This window comes from Mauremys reevesii, linkage group 3 (genome assembly GCF_016161935.1).
Source record: "Mauremys reevesii isolate NIE-2019 linkage group 3, ASM1616193v1, whole genome shotgun sequence".
Lineage (NCBI taxonomy): Eukaryota > Metazoa > Chordata > Testudines > Geoemydidae > Mauremys > Mauremys reevesii.
Genome location: NC_052625.1, coordinates 146,555,329 through 146,574,774, shown reverse-complemented (window position 1 = coordinate 146,574,774; position 19,446 = coordinate 146,555,329). Strand labels below are relative to the sequence as shown.

The 19,446-nt window shown below is 42.1% G+C and overlaps 1 long non-coding RNA gene across 1 annotated transcript; it reads left to right on the top strand.

The window, feature by feature from the left end:
• Positions 1 to 7,391: 7,391 nt before the first annotated feature.
• On the top strand, positions 7,392 to 13,300 carry LOC120402267. Its single transcript, XR_005597093.1, has 3 exons — positions 7,392 to 7,446; positions 11,744 to 11,886; positions 13,279 to 13,300. It is a non-coding gene; the product is annotated as an uncharacterized LOC120402267 (long non-coding RNA).
• The last annotated feature ends 6,146 nt before the right edge of the window (positions 13,301 to 19,446 follow it).

The window sequence follows — 19,446 nt, the reverse complement described above, 5'->3', positions numbered from 1 at the left end:
ATCTTCGTAGGCCCAGTCAGCTGTTAAGTAGCTAAATATTTCATATGTTCAGCAAAACAGAGCATGACTGCTAGATTAAAACTCCAAAAGTAAATCAGAATTTTTACACACCTGTTTTTAAATCTTTTCTTGTTGGCTAGTTTAACTTTTAAGCATGGCTAATAATGCCCTTCTAACAGATAGTCAGGTGAAGCCATCAGTTCAAACCAATATACAGTACTGCCAAAGCTGCCATTGAAGTTATACATAGACATGATGGTAACATTCAACATTTTGTTGCACTAAGAGTTAAAGCTCTAATTTTATAACTAACAGGTGTTTTCAATGAGACTTTGTTATAGATCTATACTGTAAGTATACTGTTTCTCCTTTTTCTCATTCCCCAGAAATCCATTTGTAGGTATATATAGTGAAAGGGTTCCACAAACAGAAAATCAGTCTGAGTACAACTGCATTTTGAGATGCGTTGTCATTTTCTCATAAGTTTTGATACTAAAAGGGCCCTTATCAAGGTTGACAGGACCAAAACTTGACACACACTTTTTCCTCTCTGCAGCAGCTGAGTGTTCATGAGCAACCGCACATTAACTCTGAACACGTGATGAAGGAAAATAACATTTGGTAAGAAAACATTTAAATTCAAAGCTTCCAAATTATTTTGTATACTGTGATGGAGGGCGAGGGGTTGAAAAGATAAATTGTTTTTAAAACTATGAAAGAGACCTTGATTATACCCATTTTAAATTTGTCAGCAATGATAATCCCAACACAGCTGATCAATACAATTATTGATTGATATCAGATAGTGTTCTTACACTGTCAGAGACCCATGGGCTTTCTTATTGTGGACTGTCTTCATGGGTCTACACGCATCTTATTTCTAATGAGCTACGGCAGCAAGGTTTTTGTGCAAAGCAAGTAGAGCTAGGTTCTTGTAACTTTCTTAATGCAGGTGTTTCACCTGTGATATTTTTGGTGTGGCATAATGGAATACAGATGTATATAGCATCAAACAGATGTACATGTTTTCTGCCCAAATGGGCTTTCAGTGCTCTTAAATGTAGTTTCTTTTAAATTGTCAAACCAACAGACTTACAGTCTTTAAGACTGCTGAACATTATGATGTTCTGAGCCTGTTACAGTTCCTATTAGATCAATGGAGACTCCCATTGAATTCAGTTAGATTTAGATATCTTTAATGTAATCAATATAAATCAAAATAATAAAAATGGGGATTGATTAAGCTACTAAAGGTTATTTTAATAGAATTATTTATATTGTAGCTCTTTAAAAATAGTAATTATTTACACTTTTTTCCCAAAGCATTCATTGGACAGCATTTTCCTGTTTTGGAAAATGTGAAATAACGTCTCGAGTTTGAGTTCTCTAAAATTATGCATGAGATAACATCTAGCATCAGAACAAACTAGTAGTGATATTTTAATAGACATTGTGGTGAAAGATTTAGAAAGTTAGTCTGATTATTCTGGAAATCTTATGCATGGAAGAGACTTGTACAATTTTTAGATTCAGGGCATGTGCAAATTGAAACTATTTTATAATTAAGAATGATTGTTGAACAAAGACATGTTGGTTTTGCGACCAGATTACTTATAAATGTTGTGTGCTCTCTCGCTCTTGATTTATCTACTTTAAATTTTATAGGCAATGCTGGATTGTGGTTTTAAAATAAGAATGTAATTTTTCTTTATAGTAGAGATTATGGATTTGGTACCAATTTTCATTAACTAATACTGATAAGCCATTTATGTGCAAACTGCATGACTTTTACTTGTCAATTTTTTTTTTTTTGCAAGTGATAAGGGATTGTGGCCTAATTCTTGTTGTTTTGAATGTAATGTGATAGCTTTCTGATTTTTAAGCTTAATATGTGCAGTACTTTCCAAGTTGCATATTGATTTTTAACACTATTAATGATGATGGATTTTCAGGTTTTTAATGATTAGATCAAAATCTGTATTTTACGGACTGCAAATATATATTTACATATAATGAAATATAAAGAAATTATGGTGGCTGATAGTGTCAATTCTCTTACTATAGGGAAATTATTAAAGAAAAATTGCCAAGAGTTCTGCCTACACAGGTTGCAGGCTCAGTCACTTACAACAACCACCACCACCACCACAAAACACCTTTTCCCTTGGGAATAAAACTCATTTTAAAAATCTCTATTTTCTAGGAACATTTTAGATTGTGACAAAGTGGAAATAAAAGTGAAGGCTGCTGTTTCATCCTCTGAGACATTGATATTGCAGAGGGTTGAGGTCACTACAGTACTGTTGCGTTGTGTTCTTTGTTAAAATACATTGGCACAAGAAGAAACCGGAATACATGGTCAATCTTAGCTCTAACTTTCTTTTTTTTTTGTTTCATTCTTAGTGTTAACTCAGCACAGAAAGATACTTAAATGTAAACATATTGGGGTTGTCTACATATTGGAGTTTTACAGTCTAAAAACATCCAAACATTTGTGTATGTTGAACTTTATGTACTAGAGTAGTCGCATTGAAGCCAATGAGTTTGTTCATGAGTTTAATATAGGGAAATACTTTTGATTTTAAGCATCTAAACAAAAATGCATTGTTGACACCATTAAAAGTAAAATGTCAAGAGTTTGTTGCATCCATTATATTGGTTAATTAACAGAGAGATAGTTGTTTACTCCTAGGGATATTCTGCGCCACTGCGCATATGCAGAATTTATGTCCCTAGCAGATTTCTTTGCTTCCCTGCAGAAAAATTACTTTCTGATGGGGAAAGCAAAGGGAAGTCTCAAGAGCGGTCATGAGACCCTCCCCAGCAGTATGTTTTTTGGGTGCCCAAGGCAGCCAACAGCGAGGTAAATCACTTTGAGGTAGGGGGAGGGACTGGGAAGACCTGGCTGGTGGCTACTACTCTGCACTGGGCTCAGCTGCTAGTCCCAGTTGGGCTGGGGAGGATGGGAATTCCTCTTCCCCCTGCATGGCATCTGGGCCATGTCAGACCCCCCCCCCCAAATTTCTATAGGCAGGTCTGCAAATTCTCCCCCCTCCTCATCCCCACTGCGCTTCCTGCGCCCATCACTCCTCAACTGCAGGTGGAGGGATCTCTGTACAGGGAGCTGCTCCTGATGCATTCAGCCCCGCCTGCCAAGCCTCACCACCCCAATGAGCCACCCGGATTCCCACCCTACCAAGGCCCAACAAGCTGCACCTGGATCCCCACCCCTTTGAACCCCACTCCCCCAGCATTTGGACCCACCCAGACCCCCCTTCTGAGCTCTATTTCCCCCCCACACCTAGAACCTCCCCTGCTGAGCTTCAACTACCTTCACCTGGACCCCCCTGCAAAGTCCCATTACTGTTGCACCCAGAACTCTCTGACAATCCCCTGTACATCCGGATCCCCCACTGAACTGCCCGCACCCAGACTGCCCCACGCAGAACCTTCTCAACCCACACTAAGCCCCTCCACACTTGGATCCTGTCTTGCTGAGCCTGCCTGTCCACACCTGGTGCACCTGGCACAGAGGGGCAGGGCCCTGGGGCAGGCCTGGTCCTTGCACTGTCAGGGTTGGGGTGCAGCCTCACCACTAAGTCTGTGCACCGGATTGAGCTGCACAGTGATCTCCCACCTCTGTGCAGCCAGTGGCCTGTGCTCCCCAGTGCCATGCTGGAGCCTCCACATTTATTTGACACATAAAATTTGCAGAATTTTCATGCACAAAATTTTAATGTTTGGCACAGAATGCCCTCAGGAATAGTTGTTGAAGCAACAGCCTGTCTCTTCTACTTAACCAGTATTAGACTTTGGGCATATCACTTATGACCTAGACTTTTCTCAAATGCAGAACACCTATAACAGGGTGAATTGGCTTTAAATCACCAAGATGATTTAAATGGAGGTTTTCCACGATTTTTAATCCACTTTTCCATTTGTACTTGAGCTATTTTCTAAAGAAAGTTGTATTCTCATAGGTTGATATAACCATTAAATAATGTTGATTTACAATTTAATAGAACCCTTTACACAAGATGTGGTACATCTTTTTGCTACACTATAATTTATTTAAGCAATTATGTAGCTTAATAGTTTCACATTCTTATTAGCTGTACATTTTTAGTGGGTTAGAAAATGGTGAATGATGTTGCTTATTTACTAGATAATTTATCTTTTTGCTCATGATTTGTGTTTAAGCTGCATTAGGATAACTGAAATTTAAACACACAGCAACAAAATTTAAACAGATCAAACTTAAATGTTTTTAGCTATATTAAGTAATCAAAACATATTTCACGTTTACAATGTAAATGATTTATTAAATAGAGGAATTAACTATAGTCAGTGAATTAAATTATTCTTTCAGGTCAGCTTGGGAAAGTTTTCAAATATGGTTAAGTGAAAGTGACTGAATTTAAGATCCTACTCCTCTAAATCCTGATGAAGATGACACAATCGCTTAAATTATTTAGGCTGACCTATTGTGCCATATTTAGAAAGCTCAAAACTTAGCTGTTTTTCCCCCTGATTCTTTCTTTATATAGAAAGCATTTAAATCATATTTTTGATAGAGGCTCATGGATTCAGCATATTTATTTTTATTTGAATTTTTAAATTTATAAATTTTAGGCCTTAATACATTGTGTATTAAATTCAGATTTTCTTTAATATTTATATTTAAAAAAATTAACAAAAGAATCCAATTTAAAAACATCTGATTTTTTTTCTATCCCCATTCCCCCCAAAAAAACCTCCACATTTTCTCCCCACCCTGCCTATCGCTCTCAATGGAAGCTGCTGGTGCTTAATAACCAGGGGCGGCTCTACAAAGAGGTGCCCCCAAGCAGCGGAGCGCCGCGCCCGCCCCTCCCCAGTCCCCTCGCCCCTCCCCCCCCGGCGCCCGGCCTGGGGGGGGAGGGCGGTGTTTCGGTTGAGCTCCGCCGCCATGCCGGCGGGAGGTCCACGGAGGCCGGAGCGGCGCGGCCGCCGCTGCGCGGCGGAGCGGGAGCTCAACGGGAGCGGCGGAGGGACGGGACCCGCAGGCATGACCGGGCAGGTCCGCTCGGCCGCCCGGGCGGCGCGCGGGGCCCGCCCGCGGGCGGGAGCACAGCCGAGCTCCCAGGAGCCCCCCTCCCCCCCCCGCTGCGCTGGCCGCTGCAGCCCCCCCCCCTAGAGCCGTTAATAACCAATGTTTTCCAAAGTGACTAATGATTCTGCGTGCCCAGCTTGACACCTTTAAGGGGCTTGACTTTTGAAAAGTGCTGAAAATCAGGCCTCTGCAAATTGTCTTAAGTTGGGCATCCAAAATTTGAGCAATTCTAATAATCTTTTAGAAGTTTGGCCAACATCTCTGAAAATTGAGTTCATGGCACCTCTGTGCCTCCATGTGAGAGAGCTGGTGAACAGTAGGTATCTCACAGAGATACTGAAAGTCTTAGTTTGTGAAGTGCTTTGAGATTCTTAGTTCTCTCTACTCCCTTTCTTGTTCCCTCTGCTCATTTAGTACAGCCTGCCTTTGTCCATTCCCAGAATCTTGCCACTGTCCATCAAGAGCCTTCTCTGTAACTTCCGGCATATGCAACAGCCTTCCTACATCTCTTGCTTCACTCACTCACCATCTATATTTCAAATATTTTCTCCCTCACCTTTCTCTCCACCTTTATGGTATTAAGCAATCAAGGATACAATTTGTATGAAAGCAGCCACCTATCAAATGAAGTTAGGTGCTTTTTAAGCAAATGAATTCACAAGGTTGAGTATATCTTAAGACTTCAGTGGGGGTTTTCTACCCAGCATTTCTCTTTCCTGCATGCACTTTATATTCAGTTTTCCAGGATACCAGAAAATGTCTCAGGTGGGACAGTGTGACTCTGATCCAAAGCTCTGATAGTATAAGAGAGGTACTTTGGTCTGAAAAAGCAATCTGGGAAACGTGTTTCCTTCCCCTAGCAAGGTTAAATGCCTCAATTAAATTAATCAAATGTGAAGTACTGTGTCTCAAGCAAACATGGAGGAGGGCAAACAGAGCATGTGGAGAGTGGGAGTTTTAATATGGGACTACTAGGAAATCTGACTTTAGAGAACCAGTGTATCTAATCTTTGTACTATTACTAAGGAGAAAAGGAATTTGTCTGTTGATAAATGGAATGCTACATAAAGATTACAGTGTCTGAGTTTGTATAATTTATTACCTACTGAGAAAAGGAAAGATGGGATTTTGCAAACTAGAACCCAGAGGAAAACATAACTACTAAAAAATACACCTGGCAAAGAAGACCACTAAGGTACCAGTACACATGTAGAAAGCATTGGGATAAAAAAGGATTGCTATTCAGTATGATATTGAAATACTTTTTTATTTAACTTGAAGGAGTTAAGAGGTCTGGATTCTGTAATTATTTTGCAATTTGCTTTTAAGTAAAATGGCTACTTAATAGTGTGCGTTTTTCACTTCTAGAGTGTGTTCTGATTTTTTTCATTTCCCTAACTCCCTCCACATCTACAGAACCAATACGTTTGAACGATCTATCTCTAGAGCACTCATACTCATCTGGGGGCACGTGTCCAATATTTTAGTGTTACTTTTGTGTGAGTGCATTCATATTTGTATACTTCAAGAAAATAATTTTAGAGGATAAAGTTCAATGTTAACTGCGAGGTAAACTAGCTGGCATAAGCCTGATTGCATAATTTATCTGTAAATACAACTGTTGCATCACTGCTCTAAATTAGAATTTACAAGGAACATAGTCTTTCAGGAAGCTTGAATGTCAATTCTGCAGGGTTTCTAGTTTAGTCCAGCAAATGACAGAAATTTACTGCAAACATAGGGATGAATGGCTCTGCATAATAGTTATGCAGACTAGGCATTTTCCACAAAGTGGTACAAGATATTTTTACAGCGTAGGTTTCCAGGGAGACAGTCACAATCCAGTAGGGGTTACTGTTGTCTTGAATAAAGCTCTTCAGAGCTTTGTAGTTTGTCATTTTTATGATCATAAATACCTGTATATCTAACACAATAGGATTTGATGAATGAGATGACGTAGCATGAACTGACTTGACCTATTAAAAAAACAACAACAAACTTGTAGGAGACTAGTTAGACTATATGATATCAGTACCTCTAACCAGCCAGAATCGTCATAACTTCAAATACAAAGTGCCTAGAGGCTTCTCTTCTCAATGCTTTCTGAGAAATAAAAAGTGGAAGTGAACAAAAGGATGGAGTAGTGTAACTTGAATTAAACAGACAAAATCTGGTGTACCTCCTACAGAAAATCACAGTAACTAGACATTCTTGGTGAGATTTAAAAAAAAAAAAATTCTGACCATGCAAATATATTCCCCCCCATTTCCTTTTAATTGTAGATCCCACAATAGACTGAGACAACTCTGCTTACAGAGCAGTCACCCTGCAGAGCAAAAGTGAAGAGCAAGAAGGTAAATGTCTTCAATATAATTTTATAACAGGTCCGTAAGGTAAGACATGGAATAGGACTGAAGGTCTCTAGGCAGTTGCAGTTCTTTCTGGCATCACTGTAAAATCAAATGGAAAGGTTGAAAGTGTGCACACTGGACTAGAGTGCAGTTTCTTACAGATACTTCTGTTTACTGAAGTTCATTCTCCTGTGCTTCATTTTGCTTGAACCGCTGCTAATGCTCTATCAGACATTTAATGTAGTTCACCAGAACATACAAATGTCACAGTCTACTGTACCTATTCCATTCCATACAGATTCTTATACCATGCTTATGTATCTGAATGCACACGAACTGTTCTTATGTGTGGCAGTACAGTGAACCCCTTTGGAAAGTTCACTATTATGGCTATAAAACTATTACATAAGGTAAAAATGGATGAATATTGCACCAGTCTGGAATTCGTATGTTATGCAATAGTAGTTAATCGCCATGGTGTTACTGAGGGTTTGAAAGGGTGGGTGGGTACATAGCTAGAAAAAGAAGGTGGTTCAGTCAAAAAAAAAAAAAAAAAAAAAAGCATTTCATGGCTGTATCGGGAAAGTTCCAAGAAGGCAGTTCAGTGGTAGTCCCAGCAGCAGAGGTATGCATGTAAGCATCCTACATAAACTAACTTACACCTGCCCCATCACAGACAGACATGCCACCCCAATAGTATAAGCAAAGCTCCTCCCACAATCTACAGGGTACATCTGCACTGTGATAAGACCTGTGGCTCGCCTGGGTCAGCTGACTTGGGCTCAGAGGGCTATCAAATTGCAGTGTAAATTCTCAAGCTGGACCCTGGGCTCTGAGACCCCTGCAAGGTGGGGGAGAGTCTATGAGCCTGGGCTCACATCTACACTGCAATTTTTAGCCCCACTGCCTGAGCCAGCTGACCCTGGCTCTGAGACGTATGTGGGTTTTTTTTTAATTGCAGTGTAGATTTACCCTAAAAGACCTGCAACATGGCCACAAATGGCCTGGGTCAGCTGACTCAGGCTCTAGGGCTATAAAATTGCAGTGTAGATGCTTGGGCTGAAGGCCAGGCTCTGAGTCCCTAGGAGTGAGAGGAGGGTTACAGAACCCAAGTCCCAGCCTGATCCCAACCTCTACACTGCAATTTTTAGCCCCACAGTCAGAGCCCAAGTTAGCTGACCTGGGCTCTGGGACTTTGTGCCATGGGTTATTTTATTGGAGTGTAGACATCCCCACAGTAGTGGGAGAGTCTGCTCTCAGACCAAACAGTATTTCCACACCGAAAATGCTTTAATTAATACTTGTACCCTACACATCCATGATAAATTTGGCCCACTCTGGGGATGTGCTGCTTTTGTTTGTGCTGTGTTTTCCATTATTATGCTTGGTGGGCCAGATACCACATTTTCTGTAGACACAGAACTCTAATTTTGAATCCATCACAGTTAGCCTGCACAAGCCCAGCAGAAGTGGAGGTCCTCTCTCACCCTGCAGAAAAGGCTGCCCTTACCTGGTATAAGGACATAAGCATGGCCATAATGGGTCAGACCATAGGTCCATCTAGCCCAGTATCCTATCTTCTGACAGTGGCCAATGCCAGATGCCCCAGAGGGAATGAACAAAACAGGTAATCATCAAGTCGCCAATTCCCAGCTTCTGGCAAACAGAGGCTAGGGACACCATCCCTGCCCATCCTGGCTAATAGCCAGTGATGGACCTATCCTCCATGAACTTATCTAGTTCTTTTTTGAACTCTGTTATAGTCTTGGTCTTCACAACATCCTCCAGCAAGGAGTTCCAGAGGTTGATTGCACACCACGTGAAAAAATACTTCCTTTTGTTTGCTTCAAACCTGCTGCCTATTAATTTCAGTTGGTGACCCCTAGTTCTTGTGTTATGAGAAGGAGTAAATAACAACACTTCCTCATCTACTTTCTCCAGACCAGTCATGATTTTATACATGCAGCAAAGAGTCTTGTGGCACCTTATAGACTAACAGACGTTTGGGAGCATGAGCTTTCGTGGGTGAATACCCACTTCGTCGGATGCATGCAAGTGGGTATTCACTCACGAAAGCTCATGCTCCCAAACGTCTCTTAGTCTATAAGGTGCCACAAGACTCTTTGCTGCTTTTACAGATCCAGACTAACACGGCTACCCCTCTGATACTTGATTTTATACATGTCATTCACATCCCCCCTCCCCTGTCATCTCTTTTCTGAGCTGAAAAGTCCCAGTCTTCTTAATTGCTCCTTATATGGAAGCCGTTACATACCTGCAATCATTCTCGTTGCCCCTTTGTGAACCCTCTCCAATTCCAAATCTTCTTTTTGAGATGGGGCAACCACATCTGCACACAGTATTCAAGATGTGAGCGTACCATGGATTTATAGAGAAGCAATATGCTATTTTGTGTTTTATTATCTATCCCTTTCTTAATGATTCCCAACAGATCCCTATAGATGGATATGTACCCAGAAGCTCTTTGCTGTTGCCCTGACTCTGTCCCCTTCCCACCTCTTCGGTAGCCCAGCTGTACTAAAACCATACTGACAGGGTCTTCTCCTGACTGTAGCCCCAGAAAGAGGGCTCAATGGGGAAAATGACACAGCTCTAAAGTATATGGATTTTTTTCTAGGTAAGCTCCTGAGGGCCAGAGAGCAAATGAGTTGCACCTTTTTTTCCTCAGACTCCCAGAACATGGAAACTGGAGGCTTGGAGTAGTTGAACCCCTTTTCCACATGGTAGCGTCCTTGTACACTGTACAGATTTTAGGATGATGATCTGAGCCTTTCATTGAGGTTTTAGAGCATGAAGAATGCAGGTTTGGGTTTCAAATATGTAGGTAACCTACATGAACCACATTTGCTGCCTTCTAGATCAGGGGGTAATAACTCTTTGTTCTTTATAAGCTCATTTCACAGTAGGGTTGCCAACTGTCTAATTGCACAAACCCAAACACCTGTGCTCCACCCCCTGCCCCACCCCTTCCCCAAGGCCATGCCCCAGCTACACCCCTGCTCACTCCTTCCCCCTTCCCTCCATTGCTCGCTCGCTCTCCCCCACCCTCACTCACTTTCACTGGGCTGGGGCAGGGGGCTTGAGGTGTTTGGTTCTGGGCTGGGGGTGTGGCTGAGGGGTTCAGAGTGTGGGAAGGGGCTCCAGGCTGAGCCTGGGTGCAGGAGGGTGTGTAGGATGCAGGGTCTGGGAGGGAGTTTGGGTGCAGGAGGGGGCCAAACGCTCGGGCAGGGGGTTAGAGTGTGGGAAGAGATGAGGGGTGTGGGCACTAGAAGGGAGTTTGGGTGCAGAAGGGTGCTCAGGGCAGGGGCAGGGGGTTGGGGTGCAGGCTCCAGCTGGGCAGCGCTTACCTCAGGCAGCTCCTGGAAGCAACCGGCATGTCCAGATCCTAGGCTCAGGGGCAGCCAGGTGGCTCTATGTGCTGCCCCTGCCTGCAGGCACCACCCCTGCAACTCCCACTGGCTGCGGTTCCTGGCCAATTGGAGCTGCAGAGCCGGTGCTTGGGACAGGGGCTGCGCACAGAGACCTCCTGCACCTAGGAGTCAGAGGGATGTGCGGGTCGCTTCCAGGAGCCGCATGGAGCCAGGGCGAGTAGGGAGCCTGCCTTAGCCCTGTTGTGCTGCCAACTGGACTTTGTGGCCTATTAAAATCTCCTGAATTGGTTTCAGTAGCCACTGGGAGATCGATTCCGGGAAACTTCCAGCCAACCTGGGAGGGTTGGCAACCCTATTTCACAGTGTAAATTCACAGAACAAACATCCATTTTAGGAGAGAAAAAATTAGAGAAATTCATTTGAATCCTTTTTACAGATTTTATTTTGTGCACATTGCTGGACTCTATTGTCTTTAGAAATTAGTGCTTGAGATTTCTCTCACACAGACTTTTAAGATAAATGTTTAACAGCCAGATTTTTTTCCCCTTTATTAAAAATGACTCACTCTTTGTTATGTCCAATTTTAGATAACACTAAAATAATTGCCTAATTTTCTTAAGTATTAATTGCAGTAATGTTAATCATGCTGAACTAATTTTATAGCTGGAAGGGTACCCCAGGACAACTGGGCAATTTTTGGCATCTAGCAAGTTTTGCAGCTCGCTTTAGAATTCATAACTCGTAAGACAATGAGATGTTTATTATTATTTTGACAAAGGCCACTCCTGAGTGGATAGTTTTAACCAAAACACTCCTCTGTCTCCACTTTCTTTTTATTGTATTTCTAACAATGAGATGCTGCCAATATTTTGACAAAGGAATGCCGCAAACACCATTTCCCCCCATAGCCTGTCACAAAACCTGTGTAGCTGTGTGTGTGCTTTCAGAGAATAGGAATGAGGGAGAGGAAGATAGTCATGCATTTTCTCATTGAAACAAAGACACTCAATCATAACCAAGAAGGGAGAGAATTCAACCCTGCAATAATACAGTAAGTACACTTGCTCGAAATACTTGCACTTTGTGCAATATCATCAATACACTTCAGTTGTTTGGGTACAGCATTCAACTTACTTAATTTGAAAACAGAGAGGGCTAAAACCATGGCCCTGATTCTGCTATGTAGCTGAACAGCACAACACATGCACCCCTCCTGAGTGTGTAAATGTGGCTTTCCATCACCGTTATGCTGGTCCTGGTTCGGCTGTGTGTTGGGCTAGTACCCTGCCGTAAGCTAGAGAAGCCTGAAGGCTCCTCTAAATTATGTCAGCTGCCCCTGGCCCTAAGAAGCCATGATGATACCCAGTGTCGCAGAAGCAGCGTAATGGTTCCTTTACTATGCTCCTCCCCTGCATTCCGCTGTTTCTGTGACACTGGAAGGTTCCTCACTTGCCCTGGCCTTGTGACTGGTGTGTGCTGGCAATGTGGTTGTAAAGCAGGCCCACTGCAGGCAAAGTTTGGAAGCTATGGTATCCTTATCAGAGAATTTTGAAAGTACTTGACACTTGTGGGAATTGGGGCATTCTAACAATGAAAACATGAGAATCAGACGTATTTTCTGAGTCCAGGAATATATCATCCTAGGCAGGGATGGATTTAAAATTGTTCAGAGGGAGCTCTACCGGAAGCAGGGAAATTGTCCCTTTCAACTTGATGGTTTAATTTTAACAAGGGGCTGCTCGGATCCCCCTTCAGCACAACAGTTATCCCTTTTTTAGACAAAGTAGTACAATGCCAGACTGACACTGAAAGGGAGAAAAAAGGCAGCGCACTTCACTAAAGCTCAGATTTCAGCCCGGCTAGTGAATACTAATGCAGAACATTTGTAGACATTTCTTGAATGTTATTCTATTGGCAACAGGATCTTAGATTCATGTTATGGAAATAATGTTTAAGCAGGAGGAAGATGAACAATATTTCTTTCAAAATGTAAACTCTAGGGGCAAAGACCAGCTTTGTTCTGTGTTTGTACAGCACTTAGCACAATAGGGTCCTGGTTAAGACTAGGCTCCTAAGCCCTACTGCAATATAAATAATAGCAATGTTGCTCTGAAACTTTAGTCATGTTTTCTTTATGTTGAAAACTGTAATAAAATTGAACACAACAGCTTCTTCCAGGAATAATGAGACTATTCTGCATGAGTGCTTAACATTAGAAAAACTGCACATTCTGGGTCTGAAGTGTGAAGAGTTATAATATAGCTCTATTTTTTTAAAAAAGTGAAAATGTACTGAAAGAACCTCTGGACATTTAAAAATGTCTACTAAGCACTAAATGCTACATATACTAAGAAAAAAACACTTTATTAAAGACCCAAAACTACTTATAATTAAATATTAAAAACTCATATTTTATGTTTCAACATGGGGTGCACCTATCAAGGAATGGGAAGAGCATATTTGGATACAGACTGGCTAACCTAGTCAGGAGGGCTTTAAACTAGGTTCGATGGGGGCAGGTGACAAAAGCACATAGGTAAGTGAAAAACATGGAGACTTGGGAGAAAGGTCAAAATCTGGGGAGAGTATGGGCTGTTATAGCAAGGATAAGGGAGAGACAAGAGAGAATCTGGCGGGGGGGAATCAAAGATACATTGGTATCTTAGATGTGAGTATACTAATGCAAGAAGTATTGGGAATAAGCAGCAAGAACTTGGAATGCTAATTAATAAACACAACCATGACATAGTTGGCATCACAGAGGCTTGGTGGGATAATACACACAACTGGAATATTGGTATAGAAGGGTACAGCTTGCTGAGGAAGAACAGCCAAGCTCTAAGATACAACCGCATATGCTCCGATCCCTCAGACAGAGACGAACACCTACAGGATCTCTATCAAGCATTCTTAAAACTACACTACCCACCTGGTGAAGTGAAGAAAGACTGACAGATCCCGAAGGGTACCCAGAAGTCATCTATTACAAGACAGGCCCAACAAAGAAAGTAACAAAACGCCACTAGCCATCACCTACAGCCCCCAACTAAAACCTCTCCAATGCATCATCAAGGATCTACAACCTATCCTGAAGGACGATCCCTCATTTTCATAGACCCTGAGAGACAGGCCAGTCCTCGCTTATAGACAGCCCCCCAACCTGAAGCAAATACTCACCAGCAACTACACACCACACAACAAAAACACCAACCCAGGAACCAAACCCTGCAACAAACCCCGGTGCCAACTCTGTCCACATATTTATTCAAGGGACACCATCAGGGGACCTAACCACATCAGCCACGCCATCAGGGGCTCGTTCACCTGCACATCTACCAATGTGATATATGCCTTCACGTACCAGCAATGTACATTGGCCAAACCAGACAGTCTCTACACAAAATAAATGGACACAAATCTGACATCAGAAATCATAACATTCAAAAACCAGTAGGAGAGCATGTCAATCTCTCTGGTCACTCAGTAACAGACCTAAAAGTGGCAATTCTTCAACAACAAAAAACTTCAAAATCAGACTCCAATGTGAAGCTGCAGAACTGGAATTAATTTGCAAACTGGATACCATCAGATTAGGCCTGAATAATGACTGGGAGTGGTTGGGTCATTACACAACCTCAACCTAATTTCCCCAATACTAATTTCTCCCTACTGTTACTCACAACTTCTTGTCATCTGTCTGTAATGGGCCACTCTCTTACCACTTCAAAAGTTATTTTTCCTCCCTTGGTATCCTGCTGTTAATTGATTTATCTCGTTAGACTGACCTCACACTTGGTAAAGCAACCCCCATCCTTTCATATATTTATATGTGCTCCTGTATTTTCCATTCCATACATCTGATGAAGTGGGTTCTAGCCCATGAAAGCTTATGTCCAAATAAATTTGTTAGTCTCTAAGGTGCCACAAGGACTCCTCTTTGTTTCTGCTGATACAGACTAACACGGCCACCACTCTGAAACCTGATGAAAACAGTATGAGGAAGCAGGTAGCTAACTTATAACACTAAAAGTTATGCACTGAAAACTTGGCCTCCTGGGAGAACAATATAATACCCTGAGATGCGATATAAAACATTTATAACCTCTCTTTTTAAAAGGCTTCCAGGGAGGAAGTTTCAGCTTCTACATTTGTTGCATAATGCTTCACTGTAAGAAACATATAACTGAAGAAAGGAAAGATCACAGAAGGTTAGCAGTAATTCCATCTTGCTTCTTAAAGTACTTGTGTGGTTACAATTTACAAGCTAAAGCATTTTATACATTTCAAATACATAAAACCAATAATTTCTCACTCAATCAGGAAAAATTATATTGCTTATCAAAAATTCTTGGGCTATCATATGCAATTTTCTCTGTCTCTGTATTAGATCCCTTATACTGCCTAATATTATAACTGTAGGCTAGCACCTAGTAATATATAAACTTACAAGTAACGCTATGCCTAAAAATTGCTTCTTAATATCTATCTTTATATCCATAAAAATGAGTCTGATTATACTCTCCTATATAATATTTTTCAAAAGAATCCCAAAGGTCACAGCCACGTTACATTTTCACACACACTGCAGAAAATGCCCCACTTCTCACTGACATTTATCACACTCTGGGAATCTTCTTGATTCAGTTTTTGTTGGGTATATTTAGTCTAATGTACCAAAATTATGCAAAAGTAAATGAAATTTAGTACCTAGTGCAATTATTTTCATCTGACTGCACCTTTCACTCCAGTGTCCTGATGAGAGAGGGTCTAGAGTCTCATTCCAATTTATGCTGAGGTTAATCATATAAAAAAAGTGTATCTAAAAATAATTCTAACCAAGAAATCACATTTCAATTCATTTGCAGAGATGAAGCATTTAAATTGATTTCATTAACCAAGGCCATTTGTCTTGTGTGCTCACAAACACAAATTTCTCAGTAGTAAGTGGAATATGTGTGGGAAATATCAATTGTGCAAATACAATAAATATCTATGAATTTAAAAACAGAACAGATATTCCCTTCTTTTGTTCCCAACCAGCAATCCCCAAACTACCTTTGGTGTTTCCTCAGTGTTCCCAATGAACTAGTGTTCATTCCGCTCAAACACATTTGTGACATTGCAAAGGGGAAAGAGGTCACAACAAGGAGAAGTTCCAACTGCCAGAACTCTTACCAGAAATCGTTTTTAATGAGCATGTTCACTCCTTTCAGGGCAATCTTCACAATTTCCCTTTGCTCTGAGTTAGAACACCTGGGATTTGTCAGTGAGGCTGTGTGTTGAGAACAGACCAAAAATAGTTCCGCAAAGGATCCTATGATGAATTGCTAGCTTTTATGAGTCACCTTTGAAATGTGAACTAGTGTACATGGTGATTTGGTTTGCATCATTAGGATGAGAAAGTTCAGTGAACTTAACCATAAACATTTGAATAATTTGAGTGTATACAAGAGAAGGGATTTCTTTTGATCTAAAATATGGCCAAACCTAAATGCAAATAACATTTTGAATGCAGAAATCTGAAGAATCTTATTAAATGCAACTATCCTTTACCTATCTGCCCCTCCACATGCATGCTTTTAACAAAGCAACAGCACAGAAATGCAACATATTGCTCCAGAAGAAAACTTTAATGCAGATGAAGCTGAGAATTGATTACCTTTACAAGCACAAGCTGTACTACACTGTTGGCATTTAAATGTTCAGTAATTAAAAGTCAGAATCATCTCAGTTAAGGTTCCAATACAAGGTTTAATTCTTGATTTCCAAAGGAACTTTCATTCTGGGCCCCTTCAGACATAACCTGGAAAGTCACCACACTCTAAATTTGGGGCAGAGATCCCAGCAGATCTAGACAACATAAAGATGAAAATGTCTAATCCTAGTGTACCATACCATTGTTACTATGTGTAAAACAGTACCGGTATTAGTGCAATAGTGGACGATTTCCTGAAAAATACTAGTGTAGACTAAGGCCCCAATCCTACAATAAGCTAAACTTGGGGTGACCCCTATACACATGCACAAGTGAGGTCTTGAAATGCAAGCCTGCAGATGGCAATTTTGTTGTATGTTCAGGAAAATAAATAAATAAACTCTGCATCCCTGGTAGGTAACCTTTAAAAAAAATAGTATTTTTAATCACAATCTGTTGGTTAAACCAATGGGGTTCTCTAAAACCCACTCCTGATACCCTTTCTTGTCTTCCAGCAGTGAGAGGCTAGACTTGAAGCAGTGATTTCTCTCACCGCACCCCTTGCCCATGAGATATTACTCCCAGGTCACCATCTTCTCAGCTGGTGTTTAGAGGGGCTATACTGATCTAGTGTTCCTGTTGTTTTGGCTTCTTGAATAACCTATGCCAGGGGCAGGGCCGCCCAGAGGGGGGGGGGGGGGCAAGTGGGGCAATTTGCCTCGGGCCCCGCAAGCCCTGGCCTGGCGGCGGTCTGGGTCTTTGGTGGCATTTTGGTGGCAGGCGGCCCTTCACTTCTGCTGAAGACGCGGAGCGACTGAAGGGCCCCCCGCCGCCGAAATATTGCCGAAGACCTGGACCACTGCCAGGTGAGTACAAGCACCCCGGCTCCCCGCTTTGCCCCAGGCCCTCTGAATCCTTTGGGTGGCCCTGGCCAGGAGTCGGCAACCTCTGGCACACAGCTCGCCAGGGTAAGCACCCTGGCGGGCTGGGCCAGTTTGTTTACCTGCCGCGTTGGCAAGTTCAGTCGATCACAGTTCTCACTGGCCGTGGTTCGCTGTCCCAGGCCAATAGAGGCGTTGGGAAGCATTGCAGGCTGAGGGTCGTACTGGCCGTGGCTTCCCGCCGTCCCCATTGGCCTGGGACGGCAAACCGTGGCCAGTGGGAGCCGCGATCAGCCAAACCTGCCAACGCGGCAGGTAAACAAACTGGCCCGGCCCGCCAGGTAGCCGCTACCAGAGGTTGCCGACCCCTGACCTATGCCTTCTTAAACCCATTTTGCCAAGACAGTCTCAGCCAAGACACCAAAGCAAAAATAAAGCAACCACACACAAAAATATAACTGGTAGAAGACAAGAGCTGAAATAGAAAATACTTAGCTACATTATCTGACTTTAAAAAAAATAAGGAAACCCCAAATCCTCCCCAGTTTAAAATTATTATATCTAAGATAATTTCCTAAATCTTGTAAATACATTCAAGTACTAGGTTTTAGGAATAGGGGGAATGGGGGTTAAGGGAAGCTAGACCCAAGGGGTCCCTTACATTCCTCAGGGAATTTCAGGGTGACGCCTAACCCTTTTGGGAGTCTAATGCACTATGACAAATGCAGTTGTCCATAATATACTCATGGAACTGGATTTTTAATTAAAGGGTCTGTACTTTTATATAAAGTAGGCAGAAGGGAAGGAGGCTACAGGAAAGGATATTTTCCCTGTTTCCACAGGAAGCTTGGGGAATTGAGCCCTATGCTGCATAGTTATTATTTGCTCTAAATAGTTTGGTCAGGTGTACATGAGTAGCCTACCCAAAGGCAACAAGCAGGATATTTGAGTATTATTGCCTTTCTAAGTTAGCCCTGGCTACGTTCTGTGTCCCTAATAAATAAAATTCACCTTGGAGAAGTTTTGTCTTCATTTAAGCTTCTGATCATAGAGGATGGATAACTGCCACCAAGTTACAGTAGTTTAAGAGAAATGTTAAATATACCCAGGCCCTGATCCAATAATGGACTTAGGTGCCTTAACTCCAGATTTAGGCCATACTGGGATCCACAAATCCCCTGCTTGGCTGCTGCCTAACCCTGTAAGCACCTAAACTCACTCAGCAGCTACAGCTTCACTGTAAAAGTCCACTAGATCCCTAATTTTCTGCCATGCGGGCATGCACCCTGCTGCCTCACTCAAGGCCCCTATCTCATGCCTAAGCCACAGAGCAATCCATGGACTGGTGGAAGTAAGGAGGAAGAGTGCCTATCTTCTCCACAGGGCCGAAACTGGTAGGCCTACTTTGAAAACACCTAGCTCCACACAGAAGAGCCTGAGGGGATGGGTGGTAGTAGCCTCCTTTAGCCCAGTGGTTAGCCCAGCCTCAGCTGGGATGCTGGAGGTTCAGTTCCCCCCTCTATCTGATGAAGAGAATGGATTTGAACAGGGGTTGCCCATCTTTCAGATGAGTGCACTAACCACTAGATTATAGTGATTCTTACTATCTCTGGCCCAATTAATATTTAATTATTCAATTTAATAATTAAAGTGGAACAGATTTCAATAGGAGATGTTTTGTACAAAGTGTGCCTTGTAAGGTATCAGTCTAAAAGTCCTGATCTGTTGAACACTAATATCCTGTTGGATTGTATGTGCTGTCATATATGTGAAGTTATGAATATTGACTATGTACCAGTATTTCAAATATGTTTGCTCCTCGGGTGACACCCACAAGGCAGATTACATCTTGTCTACCAAGCACATTGTAAATGGACTATTCAAGGTGATGGCCCATTGAGAAACACAATAGGCCTTAGAAGAAGCTTATCCCCACCCAGTGGGCCTTCCTGTTGCTGCTTCAACCGGATGGATAATGGCTGCTATGACTCAGCAAAGCATGCAAGGGCATGTGACTAGATCATGTAATACTGGA